Consider the following 11,515-nt stretch of genomic DNA (forward strand, 5'->3'; position numbering starts at 1 on the left):
CTTGTATTGTTCCTATGCTATTTCATAAATGGATGTATGTTTATTATTATGTGTTTCCTACAACAACCATTGAGAATAGTTAATGATTATTCAACTGGTCACTCATGTATAGTTCTATTTATTTTCTTTAGAAGCCACTTTGAAGATACCAAAGTATAGTACAACACCTATTGATAATCTCCTACCTCTTCTGTCTGTAACTCACTATTATTTGTCTATTTGTTTTCCTGAGAAACTATCTTGTAGATAACAATACATGAAACAGTAACCATTGATAATTTCCTACCACTTTGTCTGTAATTTGCTAAGCCCCCCCATTATTATGTTATCCTTTTTTTACTCTTTAAAATAAATAAATAAATAAAAAGAAGAGAGTGGGATAATATATTCAATGTTCTGCAAGCAAAAGCTGCAGGCAAGAATACTATACTCAAAACACAACCTCATAAAAGGGGAGGTAAGACATTCCCAAACCAAGAAAAGCAGAGAGAGTTCACCATCAAATTTGCCTTAAGAAGTGCTAAAAGGAGTACTTCAAGTTGAAATAAAAAGATCGTAAACAGTAATACAGTAGCAGAAGAAAATGCAAAACTTGTCAGTAATGGAATTGTAAGATACAGCCAGTTACTTAAAACCCACACTTTTCCATCCGTTGTAATTTCTGACATCTGATCTGCACAGATACGGTTTTTTTGAGACAAAGTCTTACTATGTAGTCAGGCTGACCTCAAAGTCACAGTGACCCTCTTGCCTCAGCTTCCTGAGTGTTGGGATTATAAGCATTCACCACTAAAAGTATTTATGAGCAAGAAACACTGATCATTTTACCTCTATCACCCTGAGAGTCAAACTGAAAAAAACAGGGGCTGGGGATTTAGCTCAGCGGCACAGCACCTGCCTGGCAAGCACAAGGTCATGAGTCTGATTCTCGGTACCAGAAAAAAAAAAAAAAAAACTGAAAAAAACAATGCAACCAACTAAACATGGCAAGTAGCAATGAATTCGAAGACATTAACCAAAACATCATACTCAATTTCTAGCTATCTAAAAGTCATTACCCAGGGAAAGCAGATTTTGCAGAATAAATTAATGTAGAACAACTCAAGAATTGCACTATTCTTGTTTATATTTAGCTGAGAAATAATAAACAGATACTAAAAATATAACACTCAAGAAAAAAAATAAAAGCAGAAAAGCCAGGCATGGTGGTGCACTCAACTCGGGAGGCTGAGGCAGGAGGATCGTTGTGATTCGAGGCCAGCCTGGGCTACAAAGTGAGCCCAAGGCCAGCTTGAACTGCATAGTGAGACCCTGTCTCAAAAAGAAAAACAATAAACAACAAAAATATATATATATAATATTCTTCCATGTGTGTTTATTTATGCCTATAGAGCTAAGCTGCATTTGGAGCTACACATATAAACTACAATAAATTCTTCAAATTTACCCGAATTAACATGATAAGTTAAAGCTAGTTCCAAATCCAAGATCAATGTCCAGGTCCAGATCCAAAGATCTTTAGTGCTTTTTCCAGGGTCCTTTTATGATGGTGAAATCCTTAGAATCATTAGGATCATTCCTTCAGAGACTGTCAGCACAAAGTATTTGACTTGGCTTCTTAACGTTCCTAGAATGGCCAAGCAATGTTTTTTTTTTTAATCTGATGGGGAGTGGTCTTCTGATATTCAGCACCCTGTTCCCTGGAACCCCAAGAAAATTCCCAAAGAAAGCATTCTGATTAAATGATTACCTTTACCATAGTAGTAAAAGGAAATGATAAAAATATTTATTTTTGAGAAACAAAACTATAATACCAGGGCTGGGATGGCAGAAGGATTTGTTTTCTTGGTATTTGTTTTCCTGGTATACCCCATGTGTTAGTTACTTTTCTCATTGTGGAGGCAAAACTCCCCATACCCAAAGTTAAAGGAGGAGAGGTTTATTTAGCAATCAGTTTGTGGACATTTCATACTCGGTTGGCTCCAAGGCAGAGTGGCTCTTGGGATAGAGGAGAAACAGTCCATGGCAAAGCGAGACAGGCAGAAGGCATCCAGCAGTGAAGTGGCCACAACAGCCCTCTTTCTGTCCCTTACACTCCATCTACTTACACCCAGGGTGGGGCACCCGTAATCCCAGCATCGCACCATTAATCCCAGCATCACATCCTTAATCTCACTATTACACACCCCAGATCCAATTACCTCTGAAAAGCCCCACCTGTGACTGCACAAGGCTTTGCATGGGGGGCGGGGAGACACCTTTTCTTTTTTGAGGCAGGCTCTTTCTATGCAGTGCAGGCTGGCCTTGAACTCGCTCCTATAACCCAGGCTGACCTCAAACTTGTGGCAATCTTCCTGCTTCAGCCTCCCTAGTGCTGGGATTACAGGTATGCACCACCACACTCCAGTGGAGGGACATCTAGATATAAAACCTAACACCGTATTACCCACTTCCAATGGTTTAGTATGATATGTATTCATTTTCAGAGATAATAGTGGGCTTTTTAAAAATTACAAAAAAAAGAAAAATAACCCCTTATATTCAATATGCAAATTCCTGTATTTGAACCAAATCACTCCTTACTGTCCATTGCATGGGCGTAGACAATGTAAATCTCATCCTGCCTGTTTTTGGGGGCAGAGGGTTATACAGAAGTGTTCTGTGTGACAAACTTAAAAGATAAATCCTTCGTGCTAAATTTTGGCCCGAACCAAGACTGCTCATAACTGACAGTGAGATCTGCCTCACTGACAGCTCAAGGCTTCCCTGGCGCACACTAATTAACTGCCAGAATAGCTCTACTGTACCCTGCTTAGGAAACATGCCATAGGCGTGGGATCACGATGGCGTCCATGCAGAAATGCCTAGGAGCGCTGCAGGATTTTAACTATCCTGCGTCACAGCCTCAAAGGGGACACTGAGTTGGGGGAATGTATAACAGCAGTCAGGACAGGAGAACGCGCAGAACTCAGGGGAACAGCCCTTCTTTGCTTTCTTTCCCAGAAAATACCTAGAAAAATGTTCCCTGTTAAAACTGTTACTCTCAGGCCGGGCGTGGTGGCGCACTCCGGTAATCCCAGCACTCTGGAGGCTGAGGCAGGAGAATCGTTGCCAGTTGGAGACCAGCTTGGGCTAAGTGAGCTCAAGGCCAGCCTGAACTGCATAGTGAGACCCTGTCTCAAAAAGACAAAAAAAAAAAAGACTGTTATTCTTATCTGTATTATTAATGATAAGATGATAAAATGTTGATAATTATAGTCATTGTGAAGATTCTAATAACCACTAATATTAATCAAATGTCAGTTCTGTCCACTTTGCTCCTTAATATTTTACAACTATTATCTCATTTAATCTTCAGAACAACTTCATGAAGTTTTATTTTTCTCATCATACAGATGAGGAAATATAGGCCTAGAGAATTTAAGAACTTGCTTAAGATCTTCCAGCAATGAAGTGACATGACTTGTACTAGACTTTTGGATCACTTGATTCTAGAGTCTAGTTTCTTCAACTATCCTTTCAACCTTTAATCTCTAATCCCCTGTGGGGAATTAGTTGTATGATACATGCCAACAAGAAAATGCGAGACTTAGATTTCTAAAAATCTCCCTAGATTGTTTTTACATTGACCCTTTAGTAAATCCTGAATTATCTGCGGGAACAAATGTGTATCTAACTTCTTGGGTCACTTGCATTTATGCTATCCTAAACTGCTTGTCTCTTTAGGACTCAGGCCTGACCCTATCAGAGAAGGAAAGAAACAGGAAGAGGCGGAAGATGAATCCGTCAATGTTGTTACCATAGTAGCTTTGATGGCAGCTGAGTGACTTTGAAGCTAATGTATAAAATTAAGCTTCAGGATTATCTACTTCTTTAGTACTTCATTCATCTGGATATAATGAGATGAGTCAACCGGTAGCTAGATCCCACTTACACTGTGATGTAAATACTAAAGGAAAAGCTTCACGTACACTTCTGTTGTTGCCCTGAGAACATTTGTTTTACATTTTCTTTGTACGGTTGGAACTCTGCAAGTACAGTCTATGAACAGCACTTAATTGCCGTCAAACCACCCATTCTGCCCACTTCTACTCAGCTTTTTAAAATGTTCATAAAGGCAAGCTAATCTAATTGCTAATCTAATAGCCTAATTGCTTTCATGTCTCTCCTGTGTTCATATTTATTTTTCTATAATACTTTTCTATGATTTTTCTTAAACATCAGCATTACAGGGGCTGGGGATTTAGCTCAGTGGCATAAGCGCCTGCCTGGCAAGCGCAAGGTTGTGAGTTCAATCCCTGGTACCGCAAAAAAAAAAAAAAAAAAAAAAATTCAGCATTAGTAATAGGGAAAAGATGTGCAGACCAATGCGTGTACACCCTATTTTTAATGATTTCTACAGAAGATATTCACGATTTCTCTTGCTTCATCTTTCCTGAAGTTTTCAGCGTTCACTGAAGGAGTTGCCATCTAAGTCCTGTTCCCGTGGGTGAGTATGTTTCTTCCTGCTCCCGTCCATAGGAGATGGAGGGTAGTTAGTCACTGGAAGGGTTAATTTATACACTCTAAATGTTCCGAGGTTTATACATAGAGAAAAGATCCAAAAATTAAACTTTAAGAGGCCCCCAGATTTGGGCAGCCATCAAAGATTTTCTCTATAGTGACAATTACACACATCACTGGTCTGAGATCAAATATTTATGTCTTTGCCCACATGCTAGAGAAGTAGCATTTTGCTAGTTATTGTTATTACCAGAACAATTCAATAGAGGGCAAGAGAGACCCAAAATGTCATTTCCCAGGGCAAGCTAAAAGAGAAAGCAGTAACAAGCCTGGGGAAAAAAAGTAAGTGGAAGTGAGTCTACACTGAAATAAAGTATTGTGTTTGAGTAGAGTTTTTAGGGCTATAACTCTAACTTCTACCAAAGGACTGCCATTCTGCCTATTACAAAACATACACAAAGAGGAAGACAAAGAGGCCTGAAGCCAGCAGGAAACAATAGCTCCTCCTCTCTTCCTGAAAGTACTTTCACTTCTAGAAGTACATTGTTTGAATAAGATTCTTCCACTATGCTTCAGGGAAAATGCAACCGCTCTTTTAAAAGTATGAAGTATAAATTGGCCTTCTTTTTGGGAAAACGGTTTCCTTCAGTGTCGCTAACATGAAAATCAGTGACAGAATGAGTTCCGTCCGTGGGGGACCCTATCAAACAACGCCAACGCCTCATCCCTCTTACAAGACGAGTTTGCTTTACGTCGCCATCAATATCACCGCCACCATTATTGCCAAATTAGCGATCACCGTCACGTGATCTTTGGAGGTATAATCTTGTAGTCGATGCCCCTATGCCAAGTAATTTTGAAGAATTACTATAGAGCCTCCCTTACAAAGTTTATGAGCTAATAATTTATGTTGTTATTATCTGACCTGTCTCTTATAAGACAAAGAGGTTGTCTTCTTTCTTCGTATTTCTATGGTTTTATTTGATTTTGGAGGAGGTGTAACATTCTGTTGTTTTTACTCATCGGGTTCCAAATATAAAACCCTACTGGCCTCCCTAGGAGCCCTTCAAAGACCACTGGGACCACTAAGCAAGGAATGGCTCAAGGTTGGGCATGGTCTTGGCAAAGTGCCAACATGGTGGTGCACACCTGTAATCCCAGCACTCAGGAGGATGAGGCAGGAGGATCATTGCGAGTTCGAGACCAGCCTGGGCTGCAAAGTGAGCTCAAGGCCAGCCTGAACTGCATAGCAAGACCCTGTCTCAAAAAGAAAAAGCAAACAAACAAATAAATAAAATGTATCTATCATAACATCACACTGCTTTAACTGTTCTGGCTGTTTATCTTTGACAGGGACCTGAAGGCTAAGCAATTTGAGGCACCTTGTTTAAGAAAAAGGACACTAAATTCCTAACACAAAATTAAACAGGGGGCTTTGGAAGAGGCGCGTGCAGATGAGGGCCCCGAGCATGAGCATCCTTAGCCTTAAGGTAGAACTTCGCGTGGATCAGTAGGCAGACAAGGCGTTGCCGGTGTGAAGGGTACGCTCTAGGAGTGGGGAGGAGAGGCCCGCAGTAAGCAAGCACCCACGGACTTGTTTTCAGGGAGTGCCAGTTGCTTTGAAGCAAGTAAAATGGCATAACAGAGAGCGAGGAGGAGCAGGGGGCCAGGGCGCAGGCAGCTCCCCACAGACTCTCCAGGAGGCCTTCTGGGCAGGCCCACTACCTCCTGGGCAGAGGGCCTGTCTGTGGAACAGGCGGAGCTGGCACAGCAGGTTTGGAATGAGTGGAATGGAATATGAGGTAGCCGGAGCTTTGTTCACTCAAGAAGCCTTGGACTTGAGTGTTACAGTTCTGTGGACACAGGACAAACTATCTAAAAACTTAGTGGTTTTCTGGTTTTCTGAATACCTGTAATCACAGCACTCGGGAGGCTGAGGCAGGTGGGTCGTTGCAAGTTTGAGACCAGCCTGGGCTACAAAGTGAGCTCAAGGCCAGCCTGAACTGCGTAGCCAGACCCTGCCTCAAAAAAGGCAAAAAGAAAAAAAAGCAGCCATTCTGTTCTCTCACGGTTGTGTACATTGACAGGGCTTGGCTGGATGGTTCTTCCGCTTATGTCGTGTCAGCTGGAACTGCAGTTTATCCGAAGGCTTGACTAACCTGATGTAGTCACAGGGGCACAATCATTTCTCTAGTACCCTGGCAGAGATGACAGGACCAGTGACCTCTGCTGCCCAGTGGCATGGCTGCCCCCACCCCTTCATGCAGTTTCAGGGTCTGTCTTATGTGACCTCTCTAACAAGATGGGCAGGCCTCTCATTTGATTGCCGGGGCTTCTAGGAGGACACAGAAACTACTGATCCTTTTCACAGCTCTGCTCCCAGGGTTGGCAGAGTGCTACTTCTACTGCATTCTACACTGACTGGCTCAGGTGAGCTGCAGAGCGCTCTGACCCTGTGAGGAACGGGAGAGCATGAAGCTGTGAACATGGGGGACAGGGCTTCCTGGGAGAACAGCTCCCATAAACCCCTCCGCTCTGCATGCAGAGAGTAGACTGGAATGAGACAAGAACGGACGCAGAGATGCTGGTTACAAAGGAGGCAATGGTAGGGGCTGGGGATATAGCTCAGCGGCATAAGCGCCTGCCTGGCAAGCGCAAGGTTATGAGTTCGATCCCCGGTACCACAAAAAAAAAAAAAAAAAAAAAGGAGGCAATGGTAATGCTCCAGGCAAGAGGGGCTGGTCCCTTGAACTATGGTAGGAGCTGCAGATATGGAAAAAAATTTGATGGACTGGAGATGGGATGACAAACTTGTGTTTGCTCAGAGGTTAGAAGCACATCTAGGATCAGTGGAGATTAAACATAAAGTATTTGGGCTTTTGTCACCCAGGAGATTGAAGTAGTGTTTTATAAAGATTGGCTCATGTGGCAGCAGAGTGCAGAATAGACTCAGGTAAAAATAAAGTTCAGGGTAGTGAGCAAGATCTGATGCAGGAGACAAGGTAGCAAGTTCATGTGCCCTGTGATCTAAATCCCTGAGCACAGTGGCAGCAGATAAATGGAAATGATGGAAAAGAAGAACGAGAGAGACGCCAGGAAGGCCAAGCTGAGGGCACCCACTCTCTCCTCTGATGTGGGGCTAGGAACCAAAGAGAAGGCAGTGCGGGTCCAGCAATCAAGCGTACTTCATGGAGGGTCCAAGCCAAGGCTGTGGAGGACGCTGCTACCATCGACAGTGACAGAGCCAGGAAGGTTAGAGAGGGAGCCGGCTTTTCGGGAGAAAGCTGTGTTCACCGCCACACTTGGCCGTGCAAACAGAAATGCTAAGTTGGAGACACCTTAGAAATAGAAGGCCTGACCTCATCAGACAGAGGGAGCCCAAAGGGCAGATGGGTCTGATGAGAGAAGGAGGTTGGAGCAGTGGGAGGGACAATCCTGAGGGGAATGGGCTGTCTAAGGTGGCCCAGAGGGGCCAAGACAAAAGGTGTTTCTGAGTTCAGGTCTGACACAAAGACTGTTTAATAAATAAATAAGTAGATCACTAGGCTACAAAGGGCATCAGAAAGCGTACAAGAGGCCAGGCATGATGGTACACACTGTAATCCCAGCACTCAAGAGGATGAGGCAGGAGGATTGCCATGAGTGCAAGACCAGCCTGGGCTACAGAGCAAGACCTTGTGTTAAAAAAAAAAAAAAAAATCACAAGTGCCTGCCTGGTAAATGGAAGATCTTGACTTAAGATTCCCGGTACCAAAAGAAGACGAAGGAGGAAAGGGGGTGGGGGAGGGGAGGAAGAGAAGGAGGAAGAGGAGGAAGGGCAAAGGGAAAAGGAGAAGAAGGAGAAGCAGAAGGAGAAGCAGAAGGAGAAGGAGAAGCAGAAGGAAAAGGAGAAGGAGAAGCAGAAGGAGAAGGAGAAGAAAAGAAATGATACAAGCATTGCTGAGTGTGGTAGCACACACCTGTAATCCCAGAACTTGACAGGCTGAGGCAGGAGGCTCAACCGAAGCTTGAGGCCAGTCTGGACTACATAGTGAGACCCCGTCTCAATCCCCACATCCCCCAAAAAGATACAAGTGTTGAATTTGGCCTTTAATCTTCAGCAAGTTTTCAGAAAGCATTTTGGAGCGATCGGATCAAGGATCAAGAAAACCAGATTTCAGGGACTAAGATAGTTAAGCCGGGTGAAAGAGCGGGAGGGATTGCTGGTGACTGGTCGGACGGCTGTGCTTCAGGGGCTGGTGTGGAGGAAAGAGATGTGTGAGCTTCGCGGGGCAGCGGCCTGCTGAAGAGGACCCAGGGGCTCAGCCCGACCCTGCACTCTAAAGAAGAATTTACAGAGATTAAAAAACAAGCAAAGACTGCACATTATAGAAACAGCGGTTTAAAATGGACCTTTTTTGCTCTGAACTAGAAGGGTTTCCCCCTTCTTTAAAAAAAGAAATTAATCACTATTCCTTTGCCAAAACAATATGAACACAGGATTTGTTCCGTTTTTCAGCCTGGAATCTCATTGCAAGGACCTCTCTCAGAAAGGGCATGGGGAGAGAAACTGTACGTGGATCTTTCGTTCTCTTTCCAGTGGACTCTTCCTGCCTCAGCCAACTTTAGTGGAACCTATGTGCTGCCGTACTGTACCAGCTTCAAAACATCTTGTCTTATAGATGTGCCAAGGGGATAGCAGCTTTCCTCTTTATGAAGCGGCTGCTTTTCTTCCTCTGCATCTTATTAAACAAGCAGCTCACATGACCCATAAGGCCAGGCCTGTTTCCAAGAAAGTGGAAAAAAAACTGGCATCTGTAAAAAGAAAAGTTAAAAAAAAAATCCCTATGTTTCTGAGTACTCGACAAACAATTCCAACTGCAGATTGAACTGTAACAATAAAAACATACTTTTTTTGTTTGCTTATTATTTTGCATTGGGGGCAAATAGAGAGTTCTAGTGCTCTGGCTCTGAAATCTAAGAGCCAGTGACGTGGAAGTGTATTTTGCAGACCTGAGTTTGAATTCCTCCTTCATCACTCTCTGGCTGTGCCAGAAACGAGAAACTGCTGTAGAGTTCATGGTCGCGTTAGGTCTGCTAAGTAACAGAATCCTGGAGTTTTTCCAGGCTCATAGCTGCCCGGCTGTGCGCACATTCCCAGCCTCCTTTGAAGGTAGATGTGGCCATGCAGCTGAGTAGATCAGAGGTCTGTGAGTACAGAAGGGGCTCATGATTTCTGGGCATCTCCTGTGGCACAAGTACTGTCCTAAGGTGCCCTTCCCTCCTCCTATGGGCCGGCCATGGCAGTGGCCTGGCTTTGGTCACTCAGGGTAAACGGAAGTGGCAGCGGCCAGGCAAAAGGAGCCCAGATTCGGGAATTACCTCGTGGAGCACCACTGCTCCAACAGCTTGAGAGCCCCATACTGTGCTTCTGCAGAGAGTAGAAATGACCATTAATTAAGTCACTATACGTTGTGGTCTCTTTGTTACAGCAGTCCGACAGCCTCAAAAACACACTTACTTGTGAAGTGCCCTTGGGGTTTAACCCCTCCAAACCCCACTTCCTTCTTCTATAAAATGAACATAATTTCTGCATCACATCCTTGCGGTGAAGATTAAGTGAGAGAATGCACGGGAGGACTGGAGCCTGCGGTGTGACAGGTACCTATGAAGATCCTTTATCTTCCATTCGACTCTTTAGAAACATGTCTCATGCAGCTTCTCAATGAATACACAGACTGAATGTCATGCAGCTGAGTAATGTGACTGCCACTGTATAGGAGACGGCCCTTGTAAGGCACTGCAGCTTCTCTGTGTGACGCTGTCACTCCCGGGACAGCGGATAGGGACTCCCGGGACACACCCGGAGCCTCACACTGTTGAGACCTTGATTTAGTAACTGCGTTTTCCCCCAGCTCACCATGGAAGGGATCGTGGAGACGGACAAGTGCAAAAACAGAAAACAAGCAAAACGGGGGAGAAGGCTGCTTCTTCGTCCAGGCTGGATTGGCACCTGCGATCCTTCTGTTTCAGCTTCCCCAAGTGCTGGGACTGCAGGAATGGACACCTGGCCTGGCTAAGAGTTCACAACATGACACCAAAAGTGTAAGCGACAAAAGAGCAATATAGCCGGATTGGTGGGAGTGTACATCATGACATGTCGGCTTGAATGGATTAGTAACGCACAGTTTGGGGTGTGTCTGTGGTTGATGACACGGAGGCCAGAAAGCGGGGGAAGAGGACCCGCCCTGGATGTGGTGACACCAGCAATAGGCTGGCAGCCTGGACAGAGCAGAAACGGGAAAGGAGGCCGTGTCCCAGTCTCCGAAGAGCCCCGGGCTTCACTGTCACCTTTGGACGCTGCTCTCCAGCTTCCTCAGCCTTCCGAGCGCACTCGCACCAGCGACCGCACCAGCTCCCAGCCCCCGCAGGTCGCAGCGTCCTCCGAGTGCAGTGGGGAAGCAACCACCCCGCTCTGAGGAAATCCAGTTAATGCCGCAGACTTCCCCCACGCCAGTGTGAATTCACACCGCCTCACATATGCGACGCCCTCGAGGAATCTTTATTGAAAGAGTTACTACTGCGTCACCGGCCAGTCAGAGCAGGAACGGCGAGTACTCGGGAATCCCGAGCGGTGATACCTCTGCTGTGAAGACTTGAGGTCACTCAGACGAAAGTCCCCACCGAGTCCACGACGCACCCTTAAGAGGCACGATCACGAGTCTGCATGAGAATATAAGCCCTAGAGGGCCAGTTCCTTGTCTCATTCCCCTCTGAATCGAAGTGCACAGCGCGAAAACACTAAGCAAATATTTACGGCGTGAAAACATTGGTACAAACTGCAAGGTAAGTGTTTTTATCTCCGTCACTTCTCTTCTCTCTCCGCCCACAAATGGGGACAGGGGCGTGCGAACGTGAAGCAGCTTGCCCTAGCTGGCCCGCTTGGTAGAGAGCAGGGCCAAGACTTGGATTAAACCCAGACTCACTGAGCTCACATTCTGAGGCCTGCTCATTTTCTTTTTTTTTTTTTTTT

General features: G+C 44.9%; 2 long non-coding RNA genes across 2 annotated transcripts in view; one reads left to right on the plus strand and one right to left on the minus strand.

The window, feature by feature from the left end:
• Positions 1-11,515, minus strand: part of LOC106146881 — an 18,361-nt gene that overhangs the window by 3,736 nt on the left and 3,110 nt on the right. The window lies entirely within an intron of this gene.
• The window catches only part of LOC106146880, a 5,158-nt gene continuing 4,192 nt past the window's right edge, over positions 10,550-11,515 (plus strand). Inside the window, exon 1 of the long non-coding RNA XR_001231492.1 lies at positions 10,550-11,328. This is a non-coding gene — a long non-coding RNA (uncharacterized LOC106146880). The remainder of the gene's footprint in view (positions 11,329-11,515) is intronic.

This window comes from Chinchilla lanigera, unplaced genomic scaffold (assembly GCF_000276665.1).
Source record: "Chinchilla lanigera isolate Chin_1 unplaced genomic scaffold, ChiLan1.0 scaffold00099, whole genome shotgun sequence".
Lineage (NCBI taxonomy): Eukaryota > Metazoa > Chordata > Mammalia > Rodentia > Chinchillidae > Chinchilla > Chinchilla lanigera.